The sequence below is a fragment of the Pogonomyrmex barbatus genome, unplaced genomic scaffold (assembly GCF_055798465.1).
Source record: "Pogonomyrmex barbatus isolate J1 unplaced genomic scaffold, ASM5579846v1 scaffold1, whole genome shotgun sequence".
Classification (NCBI taxonomy): domain Eukaryota; kingdom Metazoa; phylum Arthropoda; class Insecta; order Hymenoptera; family Formicidae; genus Pogonomyrmex; species Pogonomyrmex barbatus.
Window position 1 is genome coordinate 16,937,147 of NW_028297098.1, and position 16,419 is coordinate 16,953,565.

Below are 16,419 nucleotides of genomic sequence, written 5' to 3' on the forward strand. Positions count from 1 at the left end.
GATTCTCTTATTTTGTGTAAGTTACCGAAGGTACTTGGACAAATTGCATCTGCGATAACGCGTGTTTAATTCGCAACGGTATTAATTCGCGAGACGACAGTTATATTTGTTGTATGCAACCATCACTGGCCGGTCGGCCGGACAGTCGCATTTCATGCGGACTAAGCTGCATTTTGACGTCGCTAACGCTATCGCGTGACAATACCGTGGACAACTGTAGAATTTCCCATAACAAAACTCGTTCGCGCGCGAGTCCGGCATTCACTGGAGAGCACAGAACGGAATGGAATAGGAAGTCTCTCTTTTCCAGTACCGGTCCGGGTTACAAGATCGTGCGGAAAACATAAAGATAAGGAAAGATATAGTATACGATCGATGTGTAAGCCTGGTATGCGACGGTAAATGCAACATAGTATCTCTGAGTATCACCCAGGAGAGAGCGCAGAACCAAACAAGAACGTCTCAATGGAAGTGAAACACGCGTGATTAGAGCGCACTTAAAATTTATGGATTTGCGTCGCGGCGAATCTCGTACGCGATAAACGAGACTGCAGATCTGCGACGCAGGAAAATAATATTTCGAGACTCGACTTCGAACGCGTTCTCAGAGAGAGTACAGCACGATTTAATGATCACACTTAAGATCGAGTCATACGACATGTCTCGATTATGTCCTATAAATATTTTACAAATATCGCATCTTATGGTAGAAAATTTTATCGAATACAGGTAGATCTGCAGTTTATTTTTCGTAGTATTTATTTTAAAGTTTACCTTGCGACTAATAAGATAGATTTTCGTGGAAGCAGACCGAATGCTCTTTGTATTAAATTTCGTAGATCGTTTCTGATAAGCTCACAGTCGGTGATTAACGCAATCCTATCCGATTCGCGTATATGCATTGCGAATGCAGAAGCGTATATTGCATGGATATCGTACGACTTGAAAGTGCTTCCAATCTCGTATGCTTTTCCCTTTAGTTTTTTCGTCTTCCCCACTCCGTAATATGGACCTTCCTTTTTTTGCCGGTGGCAAGGAAAAACGATAGGATGTTTCGCGGGCCGTAAACACGGGAAAATTATCGCACGGAAGGGATGAAAGGTGGCCGTTGCAACGTAATAGCGAATCCTTCTCGGTAGTTTCTGCGTCCGGCGTGGAAAAATAGGCTTCGCTCGTCGGCGAAAGCACGCCCTCGCGATCGCGCTGGATTTATGGCGTCGTTTTGATGATAACTCGACTTTTCGAGCATTAGCAGCGAGATAATTGCTGGCAAATGAAAGCGTAAATAATAACGAGTCACCGTTGTTCTTTTTATCGCAGCCAGTAATGATTTACAATTTACGCTTGCGATGAAAGCAATACTTTCGAATATTCAACGGATGTTCCGAGAAATTATGCGTAAAAGGTAAAGTGTGTTTGCCGGATTATGTATCATAAAAAATTTATTTCTTCTTATCTTTATTTTTCTGAGCTTAAAATTTACGTTATATTGCATATTATTATTATTATTATTGTTCCAATTTTTATTGCTGTAAATTATAATGTAAATATATTTTGGTTTAACAATTTTGAATTTGTTCGCACGTGAATGGCGGAAGAAGCGTTTGTTGCGCTAGGTTTATATTTGACAGGTATCGAACGATATTTCCATTCGGCGAACTTCTGTTTCTGTTCACCGATGGATACAAAACTGCGAGCTTCGATATATGATGACATTCGTTTCCCAGATCTACATTTTTCTTCTGCTTGCGCTTCTGAAACTTCACGCTCGATAGAAACGCAGTGCGACGTGCAAGACTTTCCGCGAATAACAGATTTATCACCGTCGAATCGAATTTTTTGATTAATGATCAATAGGCTAGAATGTTAACCGACAAAAAAGAAAAAAATATCGCGAGACAATTTTATATTTAAATATATAAATAATGAAAAGATCCTAACTTTAATTTTTAAAGTATTTTTAATAGTCTACAAAAATAAAATAAATATGCAGATATTTACATTTTGAAGGAAAAGTTTTAATTTAAATAAATTAAAAGATTAAATCAAATTAGATTAAATTGAAATCAAATAAAATATGTTACAATTACTTGTAAAATCATCTATTACGCAATGTAAATAAGATACGAGTGATCAACGTACAACGAGATTGAAATTTAGAACACTTTTACGAATATACAAAATATAGAGCTGGTTGAAATTCGGAACGTTCCTGCAGCGATATTTTTAAAATGATTTATCTCATTCACAATTTTGCACAGAGTAGTTTTTAAGTGTCACAAATGCAATACTAAATATATTACGATCGAATACACGTCGGAAGGTACCCTTATGCTCGAAAAATCACCCTCCAGATCAAAAAATTCTTGAAACATTCTTGCTTCACGAAAAATGATTTGTCCCGTTTTACATTTTGTACATTTTGTACAGAATTCTGGGTTCCAGACAAAAGACAAAAAAATATTCTGATCGGATGCACGCGTCGGAAAACAACCTTATGATCGAAAAACCCTCCAGATCATTTAAAAAATTCTTGTTTCATAGCAATGTTTGAGAACATTATTATAACATTCTCAAAACGGCACTGAAGAACTTCCAGGCCTTGATTCTTAACAAATTAATTTTACAATGTACTTATTTAAAATTTGTTTTTTTATTGTAATTTTAGATGTATATATAATTATTTTTATAATTCTATTGAGTATAAACAGATTTTATTTATTTTAGATTATATTTTCTCGAAGAGACCGGACTTCAATGTCGCGTTAACGCACATTATTCTATACACAGTGCGACAGCTCATATCTAATTGCATGCGCGATGAATAACGAAAGAATGAGAGAACGAGAGAAAAAGAGAGAGAGAAAGAGAGAGAGAGAGAGAGAGAGAGAGAGAGAGAGAGAGAGAGAAAGAGTGGGAGATAGAAGTAAAACAATAGGGTGTTTCGGAAACAGGGGCGAGATGTGGCCGCAGAAAGGAGAATAAAGGTGTCAAGTAATGTGATATATGGGATCGATTTGAATCCGGCGTTTAAGCCGCGAGCCATAATTCAATCTCGATCGCCTTTTCCTTCCTTTTCCATCTCCGCGGATCTCCCGTTTCCTTGTCGTCTTCTTCGTCTTCGGTCTCTGCCTCTCGCTTGGTCGTGTACTATCTCTCAAGGGCACGTTCGATACTCAATATATACTTAAGTACATATCCGAGCTACTCTCGCGGTACCCGATCCCGCATAATATATACGCGTATCGTGAACCCCGTTGACTCCTTAAGCCTTGTACACATTGTCTTTTTCGATTACGGGCGGATTTCTTTATAGGATTATCGCGCCGTTCAAAATGGATATCGCGTCTCATAATTTCCATTCTGGCGCATTAGCAATGCCAGATATGTGTCGGAACAATCCCAAAATTTTTGCTGAAACGCGGAAACCAAAAATAATATTTATCATTTTACAAAATAAAATCTTTCAAAAGTTTTATTTTGATTTTTGTCATTAAATTTGATAACATTTACAAAACGTTAAACAGAAGGTAACGCATTTAATTCGCGCAAACTCAACGAAACGTATATTCCTCTATTGTTACCGATTTCATATTAATTCCGAGTATTTGATTACAGCTTTCGACGATAAACGCACGTTCGCGTAATGCAACATAGTTGAATTATTGTTGAATAAGTAACCCATTCGCGTTGGCGAATAAAATAAATCGAGAATATGATAGGAGCACGTGAGATAAGAGTCACGCGTGGATGTTGAATTTATTTTACATGAGATTCTCGGCCGTCTGTGTGCAAAGAGCATCTTATATCGTTGACGTGACGAAACGGAACTCACGTTTTTCCACGTGGTTGTGTGTGTAAAATGCGTGTCAAGCGTGTCTAGGTCTGGGCACGTAAAAAAGGGAGCCTCGATGATATTCGAGCGAGAAATCTGAAGATCATGTAGCAGCGTACACGCCTTCGCGTGTAGGTAAATCGTTATCGTGTAAATATTACGTTAATGCAACGAAAGCATTCTTATATTCGCAGTATGTTTTTGATATTTTCTATCAATATCGATAGAGAGAAAGATGTGTGTGTATATATTTGTGAATAAACATATCAACGCATCGCGCAAATTCAAATTCTGGTTAGTGTTTTCTTTATATTAAAGATTCTGTGAAATATCCATGTTTTCAGAATTGTGTCATCATGTAATTGTTTAATATTTTGCTAAATTCATTATTTATCAGTACTCATAGTTAATATTTACAAATGCTTTTTTATTTTGTAGAAGAAGCTGTGATATACAGAATATATATACAATATAATAAAATTTGTAACATTTTAAAAATTAAGAATTATTTTTAATAAAATTACAAGTTTTGATTTTTATTAAATATGAAATTAAGAATTATTTTTATATCAAAATTATGTATAAATATAAATAAATGTTGCCGCTAGTAATTAATGATTCAATTAATATTCAATAAACATTATCAATATTATTCAATCAATATTCAAAATAAAATATATCTACTCACGTATCGCCGCTATTTTCCGCTTTGTTTCTTCCAGGCATAAATCTCTCGAAAAAATACTCGGATTTCTGAAATCTCAAACAGAAACAATTATTATACAAATGTATACAGATTTTGTATATATAACAGTCGATTGGTACCTGTTTATCGTCCAACTCGCGTACTGACTTTGTATTCGTCAGCGTATTGCGTTCTCCACCAAACTGTTTAACGTTTTTTGCGCGTTTCTCTTGTTGTAAGAGAATTTTATGTATAAACGTATCGAATGTATTGAATTTTCGCCAAATTTCCGTTGTATTAAAAATGCACGATCACGATCAGCCTCATCGCTCGATTGTATCGATAACTTTACTTTCCGTCAATTTACAAAATGATCTCTGTATGCATTATCGCATGTTATTTGCACATTTGAAGCCTGTAATACAGTCCGGAATTGAGAGAAATCAAATGAATTTTCGGATTAATTACGATATTTTGTAATAGTTTCATCATTCTACGACGATATTCGGAACTACAATCTGTGTTATTTGCCTCATGTCGCTTGCGCATCGGTGTGAAGTTAGTGTTGCAAATTTCAAATCTTGCGTATATAAAGCCAATGGCATATTGAAAATTAATTTGCGCTTTTTGATTTTCATCAAAATCATTCTGCTGGTGAATTATATACAAATAATAAATAACAAGTAGTAATTTTGATGAAAAATTCTTATTATTCATAAATTTCATACGAATAGTAAATTCTAAATCTCAAATCATATACGAATTGCACACGAATTGCGAATAGAATAGTATTAATTTAAAACTTTAACAGTAAATAATAATTTATCAAGTTAAGACTTATGGCTCCTGCGCATAAGGGAGGAATTATTAGAGACAGGAATAAATATTAAATTTTGGAAATAAAAATTCGGAATAAAGATTAAACGTAACGCAGAAATAGGTATAAAATATAACTATATTTTACATCTACGTGTACCCATTGTGCGTTACATTTAATTCCGAATTTTTCTTTACTCCGAATTTTTATTTCAAAAATTTAATATTTTTTCGTTTTGTGATACATGTGAAAAAAAACTTATATTTAGATTGCTTTAATAAATTACATTGAAAAAGTGTAAATATGTCGTTTTTATATTTTATAAATCACCAATTTACCAATCTTTATCTAAGTTTGACAGTGTCGATCTACGGCCACGGACTGACACCTAGACAAAAAATACAATATCAAGCCCTAGGGACCGACCGGCCAAACGGAAAGATCAGTGTCTCCCTGCGCCGGCCGAACGGAATAACAAGATTGGTTCCGTAACCAATGTGTAAGGGCATTTAGCGTGTTGCTAAAATGTAATATAAACAAATTCTCTTCGTAAAAAGACACCACGATTTTTCCAAGGCATACATATATATATATATATATATATATTTGGACGAAAATGAGTTTTTCCGAAAAACGTCTGTTTTCTTCGAATGTGTTTGTACAACGTCGTAAAGGGGATGGTCGTTAACTCTGCCATTGCGAGAACCGCATGCACATGATAGATTTGTCGTCGAGAGAACGAGGGAAAAAGGAAACTATGAAAAACGGAGATGGTTACGCACGCGTTGTACGTAAGCCAGACAACGAGCGAGAGATAAACAATGCGGATGGGGAGAGGGAGATGGAGCATAGGGTCCCGTACGCGCGCTCGCTTCCGCGGCGTACGGCCGAGTAGGAGACAAAAGTGGGAGTGGGGGTGGGGAAGTATCTGAGCGGGAACCGAACACAAGGCGGTAGTACACGCGCAGCCGCCGGGACGTGCGCGTCTTGTATGTTTTTCTCTACGGACTTGGGAGGGAGGAGGCGGAGGAGGAGGAGAGGGAGAAGCCCGCGAAATCGCGATCAACGCGGCACTGCGCGTTTGGATCTCGCGGTCACATCACGGTCATACTATCGGTCTCGATAGTCGCATTTCATTCAAATTACGAGTATAAAAAAATCGAACGTTCTTTCCAAATCGAGATTTAACATTGTTCGTCCGCGATAAAGTGTCACGCGTTTCGCGCCGCCGAAATATTTGCGAGAAGTTGTCAGTGACTGTGCGCTCGACGAGAAAAGTCGTCCATCGTTTTGCAGAGACGCATTATTGTTAACGACGTAAGAATAAGATATGATGATTTTGGTGCTTTCATTGAGAACTCACGACAACGCTCTCTTCGTGTCATTGGTCCTCTTCGATCCGCGATCGTATCGCATCGTACGCGCTACTTTCGCTGCACCTTGAAAAGTGGCAACTCAGTCTTCGATCGAATTGAATTCTAACGGTTGCAACGGATTCAGATTCACATCGGCGATAATTAACGATACCGTATAAACTTTTACAACATTATATCTTTTTAATTACAAAATACGATCTTTACAATTCGCGTCGAAATCAGTGTCGAAGTTTCAGTTAAAATTTCAGTGTCGATTTCGTCCGTTTCCGAATGTGAAACATTTATAAACGGATAAAAAGCCATACTTGTTCAATGAAATTCTGTTCGTTTCCTTTACGTGGATTGAGAGTCACGCCAAATTTATTTTGGGGCGATGCACCGGAAATTATTTCGAGTCGCGCGAAGTGAGCCATTCTTCTATTCTTTGTGCAGATTTGAATCCCCCGCAGCGTCAAATGCCGGCCGGAACCCGTGCGCGCTCCCGGTAATCTCGACGGAATCCCGGCGATCGTGAATTCGTGAGTGTGCAAATATAATCGTAAGAGCAGCCGAGGAATCTCCAGAGATGCGTCTGCATCGGGCGCAAGCGTCGTGGAAGGAGGAGGACGATTCAATGACAGATCATGAAGCGTCGCAGTGTGGACATCGCTAAAGATCATTATTTCTGTCACGACATCCCACTCACGGGTTTGGGTGAGTCAAAGATTTGTCCATATTATATGTTACATTATACCCAAATTTGGAAAAAAACTGACTTATTGTCCTTGTTTAATTTTTAACCTAATTATGCTTTTCTTATAAAATTCAACATATGTTTAAATGTAATATTCGAGAAATATTGGTTATTTTGGTTTTTGAAGTTATACGAATAAATGCATTTTTTTATCTTACGAAATGATATAATTACCATAATTTCTAGGAAATAGAGTATTTTTTTTATAAAATTTGATAAATTGTTGCTTACTTTATTGCATGACTTTTTTGACTTTATTGACATGACTCGTTTTTAATTATCCATCTTTTTTATTTCGTATTAATGTTAATGTTGATATTGGGATAATTATGTATATAAAATCTGTTTTTTTCCAATGAATATTAGAATATTTGTTACAATTATACCGCACGGCGTTAATTATGTATACAGAATTTATAATTACAAGGCCATAATATTTAGATATATACGATATATGTGTTTATCGTGTAAATAAATATGCAAATAAATAATTATTTCTATATATTAATAACACGCAATTGACAAATATAATAGATTATAATTTTGTATTTTTACTATAAATAAATTATATTAAATATTTATTATTAAAGATAGAAAATGTTTATATGAATAAAAATTACATTGAATTGATGATACAAATATTGTGCTCATATCTTCATACAGAAAGAATTGAAACCATACTTAAAAGATTACTTAAATTCAAAGTTATAATGTAGTTTAAAAAGTAGTTTGTAATATTAAATATTGTCGAAGTCGAAAATTTACTCTTATTTTTGATCTTAGTTTTAAAATTATAGATTTAAATAAAGGATTATGATAGAGATTCATTTTATATGAGTTGAAATTCTTTGGTGAGATACTTTGATGTTCAAAAGAGGAATTTTTTGTTATATTTAACAGACTTTTATTTCTGGATATGAGCTATAGATATTAAATAATATCAAAGTAGATGCAAAAATTGTATTATATATTTAAGGAAAAAAAATTTTTTAATTTAAAGATAATCATTTAATATGACAAGTTACGATGCTGTTGAGATAAATTACAATAGAACGAACTGAAAATTGAGATAAAAATTACATCACTCTACTACGAGGAACTTAATCGCGACATCAGAAAATACTATCACACGATACTATCACAAAATATATAGCATTTGCGAGATAAAAAACGATGCAGCGCGTTTGACACGACGAAAAGATCATTAGTCTGGCACAGCTTCCGTGAAAGGTTGGAGAACGCGACATGATTCCGTTGAAGAAGACCACCTCTTCAAGTAGGCGCTTAAACGTCAACATTTTGGAGAGCCCAGTCACTCGCTACGAGTGCATCGCTGGAGTGCAGCAGCCGCTCTGTCCTCTCGTGACATCTCGGTTTCTTCTCTTCTATCCTCCCTTTGCCGTTCTATCTGAAAGAGAAGCGGCAAGAATTAATGCGCGATATAACGAGAAATTCATATCAACAGAATATTTTCAGTCCTTCTATTAATTGCGCTTCCATTTCCGCTTCACCGATCACGTTTGTACGCGAAATATATTCAAACTGAAGTTGTTTACCACACGGATTCGCAATGAGATAATTTGAAGCATATTGGTACGTTTGAACAAGGGATTGTCGATTGCAAGTTTATTTAGAGGAAAGCACCTTTTTTTTTAAAGCACCTTTTTTTGTAAATTATGTTGGTACAAAAATCAAGAAGACTATTGTGCCGTAGGTAATTTCGTTCGCGGTTTTCATTCGAAGCAATATCGGTTATTAAAATAATTTGTTACGAAATATATTTTACGCTGAATGGTTTTTTATGACGGTAAAATTATTTTTAAATTTAATAAAATTTTTTTGTAATTTTGTAAAAAATTTTATTGAGAATATTAATTTCATAAAAATTTTATTGAGATAAAAGGTAGCATCAAATGTATTCGAAACAAAATGGTTGCAAAATGTATTTAGAACAATATACGCACATAAAATATATTTGAAACGGTATAATTTATCATATCTTTTTTTTAAATATTTTATAAAGGAATATCTTGATAATTTATTAAAAATATATATTAGTAAACTGTATTGAAGCAAGATATCTTAAAGCACACAAAATATAGTCAAAATTATATTTAATAAGAGTATTTGCGGTATATATTATCGGACTTATATCAAAACATATTTAGTTACAATATAATCAAGAGTTAGTTTACAGAATATACGAACGTAATTTACAACAAACTATATTGAATGTAATACGATATGATGAAGGTACATTCGGTATCATATCGTACGTAATATTCCACATAACGTAACATACGTGGATTGGATTAAAGCAAGTTAGCAATGCGGAATATGTGTGAAACAATATCTAATCATGAACAATATTCATGATAGACTAGATTAGTTCATTCCGAAGTATATTGCTTACGGCAGTCTGTAACATACAGCAAAATATACTCGTGCCAATATAACTTAGTGCAATGCACACCTGACGCCTTATCATGGGCAATATTTGGTGCAACGTAACTTATCACTATCTATATATTGCGAGATGGCTTATTGAAGATTACACTCGAAACTACTATCGATCGTGCGGAATATATTAGCAATTAGTTATATTATCATAGAATACATTTGGAGTAACATAACTTATTACGACAGCAATCGATGGACAAAGATAAGAAACAAGTTTAGGTGATGGGAAAAGAAGTAAGGAAAGGGCGAAATCACGGAGTAGAGAGCTAGAGAAAATTGAAGAGGTCGCATCGTTGATGAGTGCGCTGAACCAGGGCTCTTCAGATCTAGGGGAGGTCCTACTCTAATTTCAGCGAGACGCTTCTCCGTGCCTCTCTCCTCATTTTCGCGGCCTTCGTTTTAGAGTCTATATGTTGAAAGCAAGATTGTGTGTCACGCAAGTATGGGAGAGAGGCGCAAGAAAGAGCAGAGACGAATCACTTGTCCTCGAAGAAGTTCCATCCGTCGAGTGCGGTGAGAAGCCCTTCAAGATGAGACGACGGGAAACAGAGGACAGTCCTCTGTCCGCGACTTTCCACCTCGCTGAGAAATTTTCCAATTGAGCGCCTGACCCCGAGCCGGATTAATGTTTAACCCCGTTAACAATGGACGCTTTTAAGAAACGTTGGCTGCGCCTCAGAAAAACTCAGCCGAGATGCGCCACTAAAAAATGCAGCACGTTACTTAAGCCGCTTGCACTTAAGTAATATTTCCCACCGCAAGAGCTACGGCAACTTTACATGATATATTTTGTAAGAAGTAGGCTCTGTGCGAGCAAAGATAATGTATGGAGTTTTATCTAAAAGATATATATTTATAAATAAGAAAAGAAGGGAGATGATCCAATATATATTTTTATGTAAAACTTTTTTAGAAGAACATCAAGTAAATTGATAAGTATTAATAATAATATATGATTAGATAAATAATTAAATTAGAATATTTAACATTTACTTTTCATAAAATTTTATAAAAATTTATTACAATGACATATTGGATTGGATGACGTTTGGATTTTCGATTAAATATTTTATAAAATTATAAATTATAATTAAAATGATATACCAAGTTTGCTTATATATATATATATGCAAATATCAACATATTTACGAATGCAGCGTAAAACTTAATTAAATTTATTAAAGATACTTGATATATTAAATGCGGGTAAGATGCGATTCTATTGCTTGCCAAATTGCATTGTCTTCAAATAATCGATTATCACATTTACGTAAATGGAAACAATCTGGAATTCTTCCATTATTTATTCAGCGAATCGATCGCGTAGGTGTAAAAATCAATGCTATTACTTACGATATTCACATATTTAGTATATTTAGTGATCTAATATTTACGGATCACAAACGGATGTGGTTGAACGAGAGAGAAACGGAAATACATAGAGGGTAGTATAGTGTTTCATTTTGAACGAAGAGTATTCTCCACGGATGGCTGGTTCGCTCTAAATAGGCAATATTACCTATTGACTTTGGTTCATAGGACTAGTTAATGGTTAAGTCGGATACGATTTTAGCGAAATTTGTCTAGATGCGGTTGCATCTTTGTATTAAATTTAATTTTAAGAGTGATTATCGAAACTAGAAATATTAGAACTTTGAAATACTAGAATTTTGAAATAAATTATAGAATTAAAAAGAAAGGATACAAATGTATCAAAACATATTTAAAAATCTGGAAAAAAATGAAGAGAAGAAGAAATTCGAAATGCTGGTTAGAGATTTAATTTTCTTTCTTTCTAATATGTTTTGTCATTGCTGAAATATTTCTCAAAGTTCTTCATCTTGAGCCATTCCGAATTAAAGTTTTTTGGTTTTCAACAGATAATTACTTTGGTAGAAATTTTTGTTGAGGTTGTTGATTTCGGTACATGTTCATTCTGACAGCTGTCCGACTTCGTCCCGCGTCTGGTGCATCTCGAGCGATCTATTCAGCGTCGCATCGGGTTCACGGACGCTCGTAAAATTTCGAGCTTTGGCCGCGAATATGTAGGTTTCTTTACGTTTTGCTCATCTTATGATCTCATCCTTACATCTTACTCCTTTTGATCTCTTAATGCATCTTTGCGGAGAAACATTTTCGGCCTGTAGTGCTTTTTCCCCTTTTTTTACATAAAATTCGACTCTCTGATAACTTGTGTGATTACAATGAGCTTTCTGAAATATTGATTTTACTTAACTGAATAAATGCATCTTTATTACGGTGATTATTTTTCAATCTTTATTATGTAAATTTGTTCTGTTCAATTATTCGTTGCTCGGTAGAATTGTTATCACGACGAAAATGATATCATAACATTTGTTTCCCTTATAGGAAATATTTTCTTGAAATTTTAATAATAAAACCCACTATCACATGATGTATACATATTAAAAATAATACTACCATTTATGTCTCATATCATTATCGTAATTTTTAATAATATCGCATTCCAATAATGTAATGATCATTCGGCTTCAATTACTTTCTGTAATATATATTGTCATTCACATAAATTTACGATTGCGAATAAATGGAGTATAAAAAGAGAAGTATAGAAAGTTGTCATGGAAAATAAAAATTTATATATTTTAATTTTTTATATTTAATATTAGAAGTGTGATATGTAATAATGTTTTAAAATTTAATTAATTTTTGATATATGATATAATTAATAGTTACATTATATTTTTAGAATTGCATAATTTTTAAGATTTTTAAGCATATATTTTATAAATCTGTTTTTAAAACGAACAATGGAGAAATATGTATTAATCATGTATTAGAAGAGAATGGAATGATTTATTTTTCATTTATTTGATGTGATTTTAAATATGGAAAAATATAACATCCGTTTGGCTGATCTTTCATTTAATAAAACTTTAACAAATAAATTAAGTAATAATAATAATTTAATCGTTAAATTTTGGTTAAATGAAAGGTTAGCTAGATAGACATATAATAGAATTAACAGTTCTTTTTTTTTCTTTGTTATAAAAATGAATGGCATTGTATATTTACGCGTCTCCATAATGAAAAGTCCAATTTCGATGGATCATCCGAGAGTATGTCGACGATACGCCATCCGTCATATTATCGGTTTACTGATATGTATATTTTTTTTACACGTTCTAATTATATCCGTCGCGTCCAACCCTAGATACAGTCAATCCGAATTTCGGTCGGTCGACGGATGAAATAACTCGAATCGTATTACACGTGCGTTAATATGCTGCGTAACGCATTGACCCATGTTGAAACGAGCAACGAATAACAAACGAACGGATCGGTAATGGAACGCTTGGATGCGAGACGCAAGACGAGTCGACGATTTTTTTTCTCTAATTAATGAATTATTCGCCATTCGGCATACGGTTTCCATTTCTCACTACAAGATCTAGTCATATCCGAGAGATTTCTTCTCTCTGCAGCCATTAAAATACATTGAAATAGTTACTATCATTATGATATTATCGAGATAACTTCGCAACAATTAAAGGCATCGACTAGTAGAAACTTATTAACTTAAAAATTGTTACAGCTAAATAAAATCAATTGTTTGAATGTCAAAATACAAAATTAAAATAACTCTGTAAAGCCACAATTAAAATTCTATTTTGATCTGAACTTTATTCATTTATATAAGAATTAAATAATTGTTTATTATTATATCACTATTATATATCATTATATTTATTATCATTATATTTTATTTCTATGATGTCAAGTTTTCAATTTTTTAACAATGGTACTTTTTTTATATGAAAATATTACAACATGATGACAATGTTATTATCAAGTAGTGTAGGATTAAGGAATTCTTAATATTATATAAGATAAATGAATTATATTGAATTATATTATATAGTAAAAGACATGAGTATAAAAGCCAGTTACAAAACTTTTACTCGTTGACTTCACTTGTCATGTCACGTCACGTTACTCTCCGGACGAAATCTCTCGACTCTCTGCCGCTCCTCATGCTCATCGCCTTTTATATTTTATCGACTCATACACACGCATCACTCACATACATGGACACACGCACAATTTTACAATATAATAATTTTTTTCAAAATCCAGATTACGCTTCTCGAAACGCTGCCGTCAAACGACGCCTATCTCGTCTGTTCGGACGCCGAATGTTGTCGACTTTTAATGCCGCTAATTTTACTGGAGACGCCGCTGTCTCCAAAGCATGATGCCGCTGCCTCTATCAAACGACGCCGATTCTTTATGAAACAATGCCGATTTTTCTCTTATGCAATGCCGATTTCATCTGTCGAACGTCAAGCTCTCTCTCTCTCTCTCTCTCTCTCTTTCTCTCCGTCTCATACATACCATACACATACATATTCTCTCTCTCTTAATATTTTACTTACAATCACAGATATCCCACTAGTTTTACAATTTTCTCAAATAAAATTTGAGGAGGTGCATGTATCTTCACTTTTTCTCTCTAAATGTTCAATTTGACTGGCTGATCTGCAGGAAGTCGCTATGCCGAAGGTCCGCTGCAATACATATTAGTCTCTCACAAACTCGTGTCTCTTATATCGTCGATAATTATTCATTTTCCTGTGCGTAATTTGGTTTGATTTAATTGCAAACGATGGATCGTCCGTCGCATTTGCAGAGGTTTACCCGATTTTCCTCCCTGCTCTCTCTCTCTCTCTCTCTCTCTCTCTCTCTCTCTCTCTCTCTCTCTCTCTCTCTTCCTCTCTCCCTTCTCTCCCCTCTTTCTCTCCCTCTCGGCAGCGACCCTTCATGGATTTCCCAGACTGGTTCAATATAAACTGCAATTTAATTGCCGAGCCGGCCAATAAACCATGCTTCCTCCATAATTTCGCGGCCGAGGACCGCTCATTGCAAAATCAAGGATGCGATCGAATTCGACGACGGTTGCAATTAAGACATTTTTCTGTTTTATCCTTGTCTTTTGTTTTATATCTTTGTTTTTTATCAAAGGAGATCATGATCGTGCTCTTAACTGATGCACGATTTTTTTTACTTCTTGTTGCTTACTAAAATTGCTTACTAAAATTGTCAATTGCAATTAAATTATCGCATCATTCACAATAATTTCAATTTCAGCAAGTTTTTTTTTTATAGTAATTATTTAAAAGGTGTATGTGTGAATTGTTTTTTTATGTATTGGATATTTTCCATATTCATATTCCACTCTAATTACTTATAAATTAAAAATGATTGTTTACTGAAAATTATTTATATGCACTTTTTTGCTGATTTTGTGCGTCACGATATACGTGCGCTCAGTACGCATTGCGTGCGTTCAGTCAACGGTTAATTAGCAACGTGAAATTAGCGCGGCTGAAATTAAATTGGCGTTTTACATGTTATTTCGTTGTGCCGCTTATATATTTTCTTCATAATTATTTCAGTCACGATATAAAAAAAAGAGATGCTATATGGAGGTAATATTACTATTTTCGGCATTCCTTCATAGATTACTTCAGTATTGGTAACGATTATCAGTCGAGATTCGAAATCCCGCGAATGAACGAGTACTACCGTTTATCCGACGGCGACGGTAATTACCGGGCCACGCGAGACCGCCTCGCGCCATTAAATTAATCTGCCGCCATCGATATCGCCCTGCCATAGTAAAATCCGTAGCCTTATGGCGATAAATACGTAGTTATGCCAGCCGACCAGTCCCGTATTTCACTCGCGACTTGTGATTTGTCATCTTTTATGCGTCCTTTATGTCCCGACCTGTTTCTTAAACACTTGTTTCTATGTTCGTCTATCGCGATCCTTAGCTATATTACCGAGAATACGTGTTGCTTACTCGCTATTTTGTACGCTATTCGTTGTAGTACACACGTGCCCAAGAGGAACGGCGATACTTATAGCTATCTCGTAGGCGTAGTATCATGGGATATCACGTGATGTTCGATCGAGCGTCGTCGAGAGGGATTCCAGAGGGTAGTATTGTGTCACAGGAAGAGATAGAAATCCAACTGGGATTGAAACTAGAGAGGAATTTCTCCGCTTGAAGTACCGTCGATCTTGCATCACGCGATACTGCATTAACATCTGGTACGTTTGTTAATGTCTATTAAGAAAATTTCTATTGCAGCTTCCACGCTAATTAACCTTCTGTAAATATTGGCGCAATCTTGCGTTATACATTACACATCTGCAAATTGATTTAGAACATTGTGCATATATTTGTAATATTATACAAATAAATGTTTTATATAGTATTGTTTACAATATGAAAATTAGAAAATATATTAAGTAAGAAATGTAGCAGAAGTTTTTTACATTCATATCCTGCATCCTTGCTTAATGATATGTGAATACTTTTGTTAAAAAAAGTTTCCAATACACTCTATATATATATATATATATATATATATATATATACACACATACATACATACATACATACGTATGTATGTATATATATATATATATATATATATATATACATACATACATACATACATA

At 34.4% G+C, this 16,419-nt stretch overlaps 1 protein-coding gene across 2 annotated transcripts in view; it reads left to right on the plus strand.

Annotated features, from left to right (window-relative positions):
• Positions 1 to 6,304: 6,304 nt before the first annotated feature.
• The window catches only part of LOC105432315 (uncharacterized), a 321,362-nt gene continuing 311,247 nt past the window's right edge, over positions 6,305 to 16,419 (plus strand). For both annotated transcript variants that reach the window (XM_089085420.1, XM_089085419.1), the window contains exon 1: positions 6,305 to 7,406. The gene's annotated coding sequence lies outside the window, so the exon portion shown is untranslated. The remainder of the gene's footprint in view (positions 7,407 to 16,419) is intronic.